The sequence below is a fragment of the Medicago truncatula genome, chromosome 6 (assembly GCF_003473485.1).
Source record: "Medicago truncatula cultivar Jemalong A17 chromosome 6, MtrunA17r5.0-ANR, whole genome shotgun sequence".
NCBI lineage: Eukaryota > Viridiplantae > Streptophyta > Magnoliopsida > Fabales > Fabaceae > Medicago > Medicago truncatula.
In genome coordinates, this window is record NC_053047.1 from 21,491,784 (window position 1) to 21,506,490 (window position 14,707).

A 14,707-nucleotide genomic window follows, 5' to 3' on the forward strand; every position below is an offset into this window, starting at 1 on the left:
TAAATCTATCCTATACACCCATATACACCATATACAAAAATGCTCTAATCTTTTTTTGTTTGTGAGTAAACTTGATAACATAAAATCGCAGGTCAGTTCCAAAATTAGGAATCAGTAAAACACTTTTGGACTAAAACTACGGCTGAAAATGTAGTCATAGTTGATAAAACCGTTGTTTTAACTTCAGCAATGCTTTTCTTTCCGTGGTAGTCTAAGGCGTTGGGTTTTCTTTTGACAACGGATTTGTTGCATACAGGAAAACGCAACAGATAAAAACTATTGTCTATAATTACTTCAAAAATGATTTTAGATCAGCTAAAACCGTTGTCACTGATTTTAGAGAGAAAAAAAAAACCATAATTTTTCATTATTATATCTATAACCTGCTTATTTTAGATCAGCTTATTCATTATTATAGATAAATTATTCTATAACAATAACTTTTTCATAATTATATCTACAACCTACTTATTCATTATTATATCAACTTTTCATAAGCTTAAATGGTGACAATAAGCATTAAATTCTATAGAACTTGATTATAGATGATAAAAACTTTAATCTTAACCAAACTCCAAATAAACACTAGAATTCTAGTATGAATCAAAATAAATGTCTAACCAAAGCAATCAGTTTGTAATGAATATTAATAATTTAACCTTCAATGTAAAATTTATTACATTAAAATAAATGTCTAACCAAAGTCAATCAATTTTGTCATGAATATCGACAATTTAACCTTCAATATGAAATTTATTACACCAAATAATGAAAATAAACAAGAATTAATGAATCAAACTATTCTTCATCCTCATCTCCATCGCCGTTCAAGTCATTAAACAAATGTTCTTCATCCTCTTCTTCGGAGTTATCAAAGAAGCATTCACCACCCATAGATCTATTATTTACCTACAAGATAAAAATAAAAATTAATTCACTATTAGACTCACAATGTTGCAATGTGGCAGATATTTCATTCAAAAAATATTAATCCTCTTATCCGCAAAACCACACCAATTATCTTATTTTTACTACTGCAAAGAATCCTTCTACAACACCGAAAGAAGACCAAAATAAAATCAGTCAGAAACAGATAAAACAGGAACAAGAAATACTAGCTTAAGGTGCAAAACAGAAACCATCACACAACCGAGGACAAATCAGAACCAAAGCTAGACATTGACAGCATACCAAAAAAAGGGCCTCATATTATATTAATTGAAATGCTTATGTTTCATAATCAGATTTTAGTTTGTTTGCTCGTCCTCCTACTATTCGAGGTGAGATCATGTATCACATGAGGAGAACTATTCTGATAGTTTCTACCTATGAAGTTTCGAGCATCCCTGACATATTATATTCTAACATGAAACATTATATTCCCTGACATATTATATTCTAACATGAAACATTTTTAACAAATAATAAGAGACTAATTTTGATCCCACATCTATGCTGCATTAAACTCATAGTGTAACACCCTGTTATCCCAAACAATTAAATAATAAATAATACATCAGAGTTTAACACCAAACGAGCATGTCACACAACTTTTCAAAATTTCTTAAATAGAATATAAAACTATTTAGTAAACAACATCCTTTATTCAATAAATTGCAGCGGAATATTTTTCAAACATTAAACATCATCATCCAACAATAATCCTGACACAAAGGCCTCAACATAATTATTCATCAATATTGTTTCAAATGACAATAAAAGGCTCCACGACATGTTTCCAAAATTTGATACATAAGGAATGAAAATAAACAAGTAATCCCCATCCCGTTACGTATCAGAGCCCTAGACACTTGAGCCACCATCTACTACTCAGGATCACCTGCAAGTTACCTATAGGAAGGGCAACATTTCCAAACAGAAGGGGTGAGATTCACAACAATGATAATAGATATAAAATTCATCAATTGAATCTAACACCCTAACATAATAATAATTATCCAATATACATATATATTTCATAATTAACAACATCATCAATAGGTGGTAATTTCAACCAACAACAACAACTCATGCAATTTGTAACACCCCGTTTTCCCAATGTAAAAATTTCATAAAAATAATCAGAGTTTTCCACGTAAACGGAATGTCACATTCTTTTCTTAAAATCATAAACTGAATAAATAACTATTTATCCTTTTAAATTCAATAACAAAATCTTTAATACTTCGCAGCGGAATTTATTCAATAACTAAAACAGTCATAAATATTTAATTATTTCATATAATCCAATCTAAAAACATAGTCATAAATCTTCTTAAAACAATACGTAAGGAATAGAAAGACAACATTAAAATTCCCATCCCGTTACGTATCAGAGCACCTAAAGACACACTTGAGAGCTAATCCACTCACAACAGCAATCTAACAGCAACTTAAACTCGATCACCTGCAAGTTACTCATACGAAGAGCAACATTTTCAAGCAGAAGGGGTGAGATTTCACAAAACAATAATATCAAGCATATAATTCAATAATTATATTTAACAACATAAATAACTTCATCTATTAGTAATAATAATTCTTCATGTATAATTCTTAATAGTCCAACCAACTTCTAATTATCATTTACTTCATATTCATCACATCATCACATAACACTTATTAACCAAATCATAACAACATAGATCATCACATCATACTCATAGTTCATATTCAACATAACAACATCTTAATCATAATTCATATACAACATAACAACATCATTAATTTTAATTCATTTACAGCATAACAACATCATTAATTCGTAATAATACTTATTCATCAAACATCTCATTATCAATTCATGAATAAAAGACAACTTATCAATTTAACATAAACATCATCAAGTACACTTAACAACTCATAGATATCATCATGTAATCATCATCACTAATAACTTTAAAACAACACAATGTAATCAACATCTCACTATAATAATAATCATATATGACACAACATAATCATCGCTTAATAATAATAATCATATACAATACAACATAAATCATCATCTTATAATGATATGAACAACACATATTAATCATCTTAATTATATAATAACAACATATACATCATCTCGTCATAATATAATAATATAACAACAACATATTCATCTTCATATAATAATATAACAACAACAAAAACATATTCATCATCTTATAAAAATATAATCAACACATACTAACATTATAATCAACATCATAAATCTTCAACATGAACATCTTAAACATAATCATCTTAAACAATATCATCTTAAACATCATAGCATCTTTGATAAACAATTATCAAGTAATCACAACATTCAATCATCATCAATAACATAACATAATATTCACCTAATAATAATTAATCATATATAGAACAACATATTCATCACTTAATAATAACAATTATATACATCACAACATAAGCATCATCTTACAACAACATAACTTAATATTCACTTAATAACTTAAACAACACAATATAATCATCACTTAATAATAATAATTATATACATCATAACATAAACATCTTCTTATAATAATATAACAACAACATATTCATAACATTCACTTAATAATAATTAATCATATATAGTACAACATATTCATCACTTGATAGTAACAATTATATACAACATCATAACAACTTAACAATATCATAATCAACATCTTAAACAACATAGCAACATAACAATATCATAATCAATATGTTAAACAACATAGCAACATAAAAATATCATAATCATTATGTTAAACAACATAGCAACATCTTAGTCAACATCATACAATTCACATCATAAACATCGTATAATCTTCGTAGGTACTTCTTTAACAACACATAGGTAGAAGACAACTCGACAACTCATAGATGATAATTCATCGACAACTTAACAACTCATGGATGATAATTCATCAACAACGACTTTGACTCGACAAATGCGACAATGCAACTTAGACACTTATATGCATGTGGTACCAATCGTCATCATAAGTATTAATATACTTTAATCGTGCGGAGGACAAAGATCCTAAACGTGCGGAGGACAAAGCTCCTAATCTTGGTGAGGACAAAGCTCAATGAATGCCAATGCATGGACTCTATCAACAAGACACCTTAATCAACTTATCACTTATACATCCAATAATTTGGAGTTCATCATCAACTTATTCATACTAATAATCGTGCGGAGGACAAAGCTCCTAATATAATTCAATAATATTTCGAGTAATGCATTTAATCATTAAATCACATTACAAACAACTTAGCAGTTCATAACAGCAACAGAAACATCACAAGCAATTCACAACATAACAATATTAATATGAAGTATCAACAACTTAAACATCATACATCTTCCACATAAGGCATATAAATATTTCACATAACCAACAATAGCAACATAGGCGACACGTAAACATCTCAAGATATATCAATATCAAATGATAATCAACAACAACTCATGCAACTTAGTTTAATAACAATAGCAGCATAATCGGATCATATCAACAACTTAATATCAATTCATTTTCAATAACTTCTTGATCATTCAATAATAATTCAAGTAATGCAATCAATCAATAAATTACATTATAAACACTTAGCATTTCAATATAGCTTCACAATTAACAGTTAACATCTTAGATAGGTCTCATTAGTACCTAAAGTTCCATTCCTAAACAATCCAAGCAACTCAAGTCTCAAACTCCTCAAAAACACTCAATTCTGGATGTGCTCGCGAGGCGAGAGCATCTGCTCGCCATGGCGAGTACAAGCAAGCTTCCCAAATATGGTTGTTCCAGGTTCAATCTCGTTCTAAATCATTCTCTAATCAATAGTAGGCACCTAAAGGTACTCAAAGGCATCTAAGGTTCAACTCAAAAGTCCAAAATACGAAAATCAACATGCTCTCTGGTCATACTCGCTATGGCGAGTAAGGTTGTTCGCCGTGGCGAGCTGTACCAAAAGGACTCGCGAGGCGAAGGGAAAAGGCTCGCGTGGCGAGCGATGAAGTTCATCACTCGCGAGGCGAGATTCATAGCTCGCCATGGCGAGCAATGAATTTAGGCTCGGACATGATGCACTTTCTACACGAAAATCATCATCTAACAAGGTTCTAAGCCTAATTTCAATTCCAGAATTCATCATAATTATTATCTAAGGTCTAAGGACAGTTAATACATCTTTTTAACAAGTTTCCACCGTTTATTCATTAATTCTACAATTTTAACCTACTTTTCAATTCCTTAAAACTCATCCTACATCATGTTAAACTTAACCATTGATTCACATACTTAATAGAATTGCAAAGTTAGTCTCACCCTTACCTTAAAGAATGAAAATCGCAGCCTCTAGGTCTTCTCCCTCTTCTCTTGGCTTTTTCTCACTTTTCTCCAAAAATAGTCGTACGTTATGTTTTTTTCTAAACTAGGTTTCTCCTATTTATATAAATCCTTAACCTACTTATTTTTCTCTTGAATCCAAATCTTAATATTCTATCCCAATATATATGTATATATATATATATATATATAAAATATTTCTATAACAATAATAAATAACAATATATCTCTATAACATATATATATATATATATATATATATATATTTCCATAACAAATCATTTATATTTCTATAGCAAATGACATATATTTCTACAACAAATCATACATATTTCTATAACAGATCATATATATTTCTACAACAAATCATATATATTTCTATAACAATTAACATATATTTCTTCAACAAATCATACATATTTCTAAATCAAATAACAAATATATATTTCTAAATCAAATAACATATATATATTTCTAAATCAAATAGCATATATATTATACTAATAAATACCAACATATATCATAACAAAATGTCACTCATCAAAGTAAATCACATAAATCATACAAATCATATAAGTATATTCTAAACTCATTTAAATAATCAAATAATTAGAGAGGGCGTTACACAACTACTTGACACCACCGCTAAGACTCCTCAACAATGCGACTATGCACATGCATGTGGTACCAATTTACAGGGCAGGAGCCCTCACCAAATTTTGAATGGTTAAAGCATTCTTCAGGGCATAAGCCCTCACCAATTTGAACAACAAGGTGTTCCAGGGCATGAGCCCTCCCGCTTTGAACGACAAGCTGTTCCAGGGCATGAGCCCTCCCACTTTATATGATTATGGAATGGACTCCACTTGTGTACATCTACATACAACTCAACAATGCATATATATAATATGACTTACATCCCACTAATTTAACAACATGTATGATTTAATTAGATATAAACATACATCACAGTCATCAACAAATCATCATAATTAATCCAACAATTCCAGAAAATACACAATTAATCATAATCATGCTCATACATCAAATTCATTCATCATTATTCAATTAAAGAACAAACAGCTCAGATACTAGGCAACTCGCCTCGCGAGTGCATCTGCTCGCTATGGCGAGCTCAGGAAAAAGGTTACTCATCGTGGCGAGACGAGGCGAACGAGAAAAAGGGTGCTCTCGGGAGTTTTGACATTTTTCTCACTAAATCTTCATTTTTAAGCTACCTATTCATCTTTTTAATCTAAAAATTGTCCTAGTCCTCTCTAAAAACATCCAGGCACTCAAAACTAACCATCTTACACCTTATAACAACAATCTAAAAATCATGATCTCTCACTCACTTACTCGCCATGGCGAGTGGTTCTGCTCGCGAGGCGAGCCATGAAGTTGCTCACTCGCGAGGCGAGACAGGCTACTCGCTGGGGCGAGCGATGAACATCAGTAGAGGCAGAATGCAGGTTTTTCCCAAAAATCCCAATTTCCTCAATTTTCACTCCCCAAATCAGTTTACAGATATGAAATGAAATGCTGTATACAATCAGAACCTATTTCTAACATCAAACCAGTGATTCCTACACTCAATTCACCCAAAAACCAAAGAATTCAACTTACAACCCAAAATCCCCAATTTCTACCATAAACCTGTTAAACCAAAATCAGAATTAAAAATCTATACTACTGAAGTAAACCTCACCCTTACCTTAATTCAGATGAACAATTCTCAAAAATCTGGTTCTCTTGGCTCTTCTCCCTTTTTCTCCCAAAAGCTCTATTGTACGTAAAAACAGTTTTCTGAATTCTCCCCTTTTCTTAACTCCCCAAATATTTCACTTAACTCCCACTTAATTATACTAATTAAAATATAACCCCCAAAACTCCAAATAATAATAATTCCCACTTATTCTACTTAATACTACAATAAACCATATAATAAAATATAACACACCACATAATAAACAAAAATTATTTAAAATCATATAAAAGACTCTAAATAAATCATAAATAAATAAAATAACGACTAGGGCATTACACATAGATCCATACCTTACTAAGTATGACAACAAGAAAGCCATCTCCAGAGACTTTATTATCAACTAAAGTAGTTTCATCTTTCAAAACTTTTCCATTGTGAATCAGCAATTATTGTTCGCTTCGGTAATTATCTTTTCCTTGAATGTCTTCAATATTCTTTTTTACAGCCATTATCTAACAAAATTGAATGAATATTGGGAATTCTTCAATCAAAGAAATTTAATAAAATTGGAAAGAAAAAAAAAAGAGAAAAAAGAAGTACAACATACAGAATCAGAAAGATGAACTCTGATTTTGAAATGTCTTCCTTTCAAAGTCTTCACTGTGAGCTTCATGACTAACTAATCCAGAATCAAAGAAATCGATGTTTCCGGTGGTTAGTGAAAAAAGAGAAATAAAGGTTAAAAAAATCAACTTTTTCTACTTCAAGAACTTAATAATAAAATGATAATCTAAAGCGGCCTACCTCGTTAAGTCTACAGATAATGTGAAAATGATAATTTATAGATTGATTAGTCCAACTGATGTTTATCTCTATTGCAACAATTAGCCGACACTTCAATATAAGAAAAATATACCTCATGATTATTTAGAGCATGTGTAGATGTAGATGAATGTCGAACATTATTGTCATCATTTCGGGTTGATAAAAAAGCTCCTAAATCCCCCATATTTATGCCTGTGTTGCTTTGGTTCAACATGATCCTTAGAAGAACTTGCAATTTTTCTTCCATTGCAGCCATATCCTTGCTATGTTTAGTCTCCATCTCTTGGACCTTGTCAGTTAAACTTTTCACCTCAGCAACATGCTTTTTTTTCATATCTGCCACTTTATTTCTTTTCAACAAAGAAGATGTTGTAACTCTTCCATAGCAGCGCAATCTCCCTGGTTTTTCTTTGTCAAAGATAGTTTGAACAACTTTATCCAAAGACTGACCATAATTTGTGATCAAATCTTGAAGATTTGTCTTGTAAAATCAAAAACAACATTAATTGACTACGTAAAGTCATTTTTTAGGATAAAATAATGATTATTTTTTTTCCCGTTTCTGCCAATATCTAACTTTGTAAAATCATAAAGAAAAAACTTACGATTGCATTACTAGTAACTTGGTCCAGCTGCTTTCCTCTCTTGCTTTGTCGTGTTTCAATAAAAACTTCAGCTTGAGTAGGAGGCTCTCTATCATCCTTGGTTGCACGCTATCCAAAGCAAAAAAATTATTCTCAAATAGTAGAAAAATCATCACTAGCTAATAGAAGAATTTAATTATTCGCTAATAGTAGTAAAAGTTATATACTAATCTTTCCCTTATTGACGGCAAAGCTTATGGGACCCGCTCGATGTCTCCATTTTTGTTTATCTATATTCTTAGCATTTTGATGATTGATTTCCTGTATTCATATGACGAACAGCTTCATATCTCCAATAAGTCATTAATTTCTTAAATTGTGCTTCAGGTATGCTGTCTTGACGGTTTTTCAGCCACTCACGTAAATTTATATACTTAGTAAAATGATTTTTCTTAATCAACCATTTATACCGCCTCCAAGCATCATTTATAATAGCATATACAACCTTTTGTCCTTTTTCTGGAAAAATGTATCTTTTCTACAAAGAAAAAGGACAGATATAGATAAATATATTGGATTAAGGATTAAGTGAAGGAACAATGTACTCAAACACACACACACACACACACACACACACACACACACACACACTAGAAGAGTTAATACATTGACATAGGCCCATATAGTCTTCTTCTTCTTCTTCGGTATAGCCTTCCAATTTTGGTAAGTAAGAGGACATAAATCTGACATCCTTGCTACTGATCCCAAAAAATTGCTGAATTCAGAAACTATCTTTTGACTTGGTCCAATATCCTCTCCTTCTTCATTTAAGGTGATTTCTTTTCTATCAACTAGTGACCGAGCATGAATTTTTAAGCACAATGTGCTTCCTCTTTTTATTTTTTATTTTTTTTATGCTTCTCTTAGTTAACATTCCAATATCACAAGAGTTATACATACATACATACACACACATATACATTATTGAAACAAAATATATTTATATAAATATATTTTCAAACTAGTAGGGGTGTTACCTTCCATTGAATTATCACCATCATCATTTTCATAGTTTATCTCACCCTCAACTTCTTGTTCCCTGTCAAGTTCTTCATTTTCAGACTCCTCTGCTCCTCTACTTCAAGTTGGTCCCTACTACTTTTAAAGTACTCATCAAGTGACATTGACGGAAACTTTGGAGTACTCTTTTGCTTTTTCGATGGTCCATCATCAACAAGGTCCTTTTGGACTTGAGAAGAAAAGTTGTTGCTTAATCCATTGAACATAGAGTGGTCCACTAGTTAATAAAATACTCACATCAGTCAAGTACAATACAAGTAAACACAAAAAACTGCATCATGACATTGTCAGTTAACATAGAATTCGCCAAAAATAAATGTGAGAAAATTGGGAAAAAAATTGTCACATGTTTTGTTAGTTCTTATAAATTGCATTTGATGTAGCACTTACGCTTCAGAGTATTCTTTCTCTTCTTGGATGGTCGATGATCAACAAGGTCCTTTTGGACTTGAGCATAAAAGTTGTTGCTTAATCCATTGAACATAGATTGGTCCACTAGTTAATAAAATACTCACATCAGTCAAGTACAATATAAGTAAAAACAAAAAACTGCATCATGACATTGTCACTTTACATAGAATTCGATAAAACTAAATTTGAGAAAATTAGAAAAACAATGGTCACATGTTTTGTTAGTTTCCATAGCATGTGCATTTGATGTAGCACTTACACTTTGGAAATATCTCTTACTTCTTGGATGGTGTGTGATTAACAAGGTCCGTTTTGAGTTGAGCAGCAACTTTGGTGCTTAATCCATTCATCATATAGTCGTCCTCTAGTTAATAAATTACTCACATCAGTCAAATAAAAGACAGGTAAAAAAAACTACATCATCACATTGTCAGTTAAAATATAATTTGCCAAAAATAAATGTGAGAAAATTGGGAAAAAAATTGTCACATGTTTTGTTAGTTCTTATAAACTGCATTTGATGTAGAACTTACGCTTCAGAGTATTCAGAAGTGATTGTGAGAAGTGATTCAGTGAAGAGATTATGAGAGAGAGGTAAATGTTTGTGTTGAATTGATTCTGAGAAGCACTTATGAGAGGCAAGAGAGAGAGGGAAGAGAGAGAGAAGGGGAGAGAAACGTGAAGCGCTTATGAGAGAGAAAGAGAGTGAAATAAAAATTTGGATTCTTCACTTTAAAATATAAAAATAAAAGAAATTAAAAAAATATAAGTAAAATAATTAAATATTATAAAAATTAAAACTGTTGTGTTATTATTTATTTTTTTGAATAAACTGTTGTGTTATTATTGTTTAGATTAAATAAGACTACCACTTAAAATTGTGTTGTTTTAGTCAAATTATACAACAATTTTGTTTGACTCCTTTAAAAGTGGCATTGCATTATAGCCTAAATGTTGTAGTGAATAGCAAGTCAACACTACTTTTACAATCAATTTTTTGAGAGTTGAAAATGTGCTATTATATTACCACTACTTTGGTAATAGAAAGTCAACACTACTTTGGTAATATAATACTCCCTCCGTTTATAAAAATAAGCAAAATTGATTTTTTAGATTCTTTTATGTGATTTTAAATAATATTTGTGATTTATGTGGATGTATTATTTTATTATATAGTTTGTTTTATTAATAATTGGAATAAGTGGGAAATTAATATTATTTTGGAGGTTGGGGAGTTAATTAGGATTTAATAGAATTAAGGGGAGTTTAATGAATTAAAGGGAAGTTACATTAGGGGAGTTAAGAAAAGAAAAAGTCAGAAAACGTTTTTACGTGAAACTAGTTTTGGGAGAGAAAACCAAGAACAAGGGAGAAGAGCCAAGGAACCGATTTTGCTGTGCAATTCTTTCTACAAATCTAAGGTAAGGGTGAGGTTTACTTCAATTGTATTGATTCTGAATTCTGATTTTGAGTTTAACAGGTTTTGGTAGAAATTGGGAATTCTAGGGTTATGTTGAATTAGTGGGTTTTGAGAGTAGAGATTGAGATTCTGATGTTAGAATTAGGTTCTGGTTGCATACAGCACTTAGTTTAATATCTGTATACTGATTTGGGGAGTGGAATTGAGAAAATTGGGATTTTGGGTAAAAATCTGGATTCTGGTCGTGCTGATATTCATCGCTCACCTAGGCGAGTAGACCTTCCCGCCTCGCGAGCAGAACCACTCGCCACGGCGAGCAAGTGCCTGAGAGATATATATTTTTTTTTTTGAAGTGTTGTTATAAGACGTAAGATGGGTGGTTTTGGGTGCCTTAATACGTATAAGAATGATAGGCCAGTTTTAGATTGAAATTGGGGTGATTAATGTCGTTGGTTAATGTATGATTAAAGTGGGTTAATATTTGATTAAAGTGGGTTGATATTTATTTAACGTTGGTTAATGTTGGCTGGTGTTGGTTAATGTGAAATATATGTATTATGTGGAAAATATATGACGTTGAAGTTGTTGTTGACTATCATTCGTTGAATTATTGTGGTGTAAGTCATATGAACATATATGCATTGTCAAGTTGTATGTAGATATACATAAGTGGAGTTAGTTGCATAAACATGAAAGCGGGAGGGCCTCGGCCCTGGAACGCCTTGTCGTTCAAAGCGGTGGAACACTAGTTGTTCAAAGCGGTGTTTAGCGGTGAGGACTTATGTCCTGAAAAAAGAATGCTTTAACCATTCGATTAGCGGTGAGGGCTTCGGCTCTGATTATGGTACCACATGCATTGTAGAGGAGTCTTAGTGGAGGTGTCGAGTGTTGCATGAGTTGCAGTTATTGGTCTTATTTACCATTTGTTGTTGATGTTGATAATGATGATATTTATATATGTTGATGAATTATTATTATGATAGGCTGTTAGATTCAATTGATGCATTCATTATCTATATTTATTGTTGTGAATCTCACCCCTTCTGCTTGAAAATGTTGCCCTTCCTATGGGTAACTTGCAGGTGATCCTGAGTAGTAGGTGGTGGCTCAAAGTGTCTAGGACTCTGATATGTGGGATGGGATTTAATGTCACCTTTATTCCTATGTATCAATTTTTGAATATTGCTGATGTAGCCCTATGGTTGTTGAATTTATGTTGTTAAGGCTTTTATGCCAAGATTTAATTATTGGAGAATTAATATGTTGGATGTTGACGTTATTTAAATGTTGAAAATATTCCGCTGCAAGGTTTTGGTGAAACTATTAAGTTATTGATTCATTAAATAGTTTTATAATCTATTTAAGAAATTTTGAAAAGTATGTGACATGCCCATTTTGGAAATACTCTGATGTATGATTATTTATTATTTAATTGTTTTGGGTAACGGGGTGTTACAATTGGTATCAGAGCAGGTTGGTCCGTCCGGCCAAGTAGTCGAGTCGTGTTGAGCCACCTAGGATAGAGTGTCAACTCTAATGTTGTTTTTGTTGTTGTTCTGAATTGTTGTTTCTTATGTAGAACTTTGAAATGGCTGGTGGTAACGATGCTGCTGCACTTGAGGCGGTCGCTCAAGCTGTAGGACAGCAACCGAACGCTGCTGCTGGTAACGTAGAAGTGAGGATGCTGGAGACCTTTTTGAGGAATCATCCACCAGCATTCAAAGGAAGGTATGATCCTGACAGTGCCCAGAAGTGGCTTAAGGAGGTGGAACGGATTTTCAGGGTTATGCAATGCTCTGAGGTGCAAAAGGTGCGGTTCGGAACGCACATGCTAGCTGAGGAGGCAGATGACTGGTGGGTAAGTTTGTTACCTGTGTTGGAACAGGATGGAGCTGCAGTGACCTGGGCTGTGTTCAGGAGAGAATTCCTGAATAGGTACTTCCCGGAAGATGTCCGAGGAAAGAATGAAATAGAGTTTATGGAGCTGAAGCAGGGTGACATGTCTGCCACAGAGTATGCTGCGAAGTTTGTGGAACTTGCTAAGTTATACCCTCATTATACTGCGGAGACAGCTGAATTCTCCAAGTGTATAAAGTTTGAGAATGGCTTGAGAGCTGACATCAAGAGAGCCATTGGGTATCAGAAGATCAGAAACTTCTCTGAATTGGTAAGTAGCTGCAGAATCTACGAGGAGGACACTAAAGCTCATTACAAGGTGATGAGTGATCGAAAGAGCAAAGGACAGCAGAGTTGTCCGAAGCCATATAGTGCTCCTGCTGACAAGGGTAAGCAGAGATTGAATGATGAGAGGAGGCCCAAGAGGAGAGATGCTCCTGCCGAGATTGTTTGCTACAAGTGTGGTGAAAAAGGCCACAAGAGTAATGTTTGTACTAAGGATGAGAAGAAGTGCTTCAGGTGTGGTCAGAAGGGACACACATTAGCTGATTGTAAGCGGGGATATGTTGTTTGCTATAACTGCAATGAGGAGGGCCATATCAGTTCACAGGGTACACAACCGAAGAAGGTTAGAACCGGTGGTAAAGTGTTTGCTTTGACTGGTACGCAAACCACTAGTGAGGATCGACTTATCAGAGGTACTTGTTTCTTTAATAGTACTCCTTTAATTGCTATTATAGATACTGGTGCTACTCATTGTTTCATTGCTATTGAATGTGCTTATAAGTTGGGTTTAGTGGTATCTGATATGAAAGGAGAAATGGTTGTTGAAACTCCAGCCAAGGGTTCAGTAATTACTTCTCTTGTTTGTCTAAGGTATCCGTTGTCTATGTTTGGTAGAGACTTTGAAGTCGACTTAGTTTGTTTACCGTTGACGGGAATAGATGTTATTTTTGGGATGAACTGGTTAGAGTATAACCGAGTTCATATCAATTGTTTTAGCAAGACGGTGCATTTTTCTTATGCGGAAGAAGAGAGCGGAGCAGAATTCCTATCTACGAAACAGTTGAAGCAGTTGGAGCGCGATGGAATTCTTATGTTTTCCTTGATGGCATCTTTGTCGTTAGAAAATCAAGCTGTGATTGACAGGTTGCCAGGTGTGAATGAATTCCCTGAAGTTTTTCCGGATGAGATTCCAGATGTGCCACCGGAGAGAGAGGTTGAATTTTCAATTGACCTTGTTCCAGGAACGAAGCCGGTGTCAATGGCACCTTATCGTATGTCAGCTTCCGAGTTAGCTGAATTGAAGAAACAATTGGAAGACTTGCTTGATAAGAAGTTTGTAAGACCAAGTGTCTCACCTTGGGGAGCGCCGGTATTATTGGTAAAGAAGAAGGATGGTAGTATGGAGTTATGTATTGACTATTGTCAGTTGAATAAAGTTACAATAAAGAACAGGTAT

At 32.9% G+C, this 14,707-nt stretch overlaps 1 pseudogene; it reads right to left on the reverse strand.

The window, feature by feature from the left end:
- Nucleotides 1–798: 798 nt before the first annotated feature.
- On the reverse strand, nucleotides 799–9,724 carry LOC120576027 (uncharacterized; annotated as a pseudogene).
- Nucleotides 9,725–14,707: the final 4,983 nt, after the last annotated feature.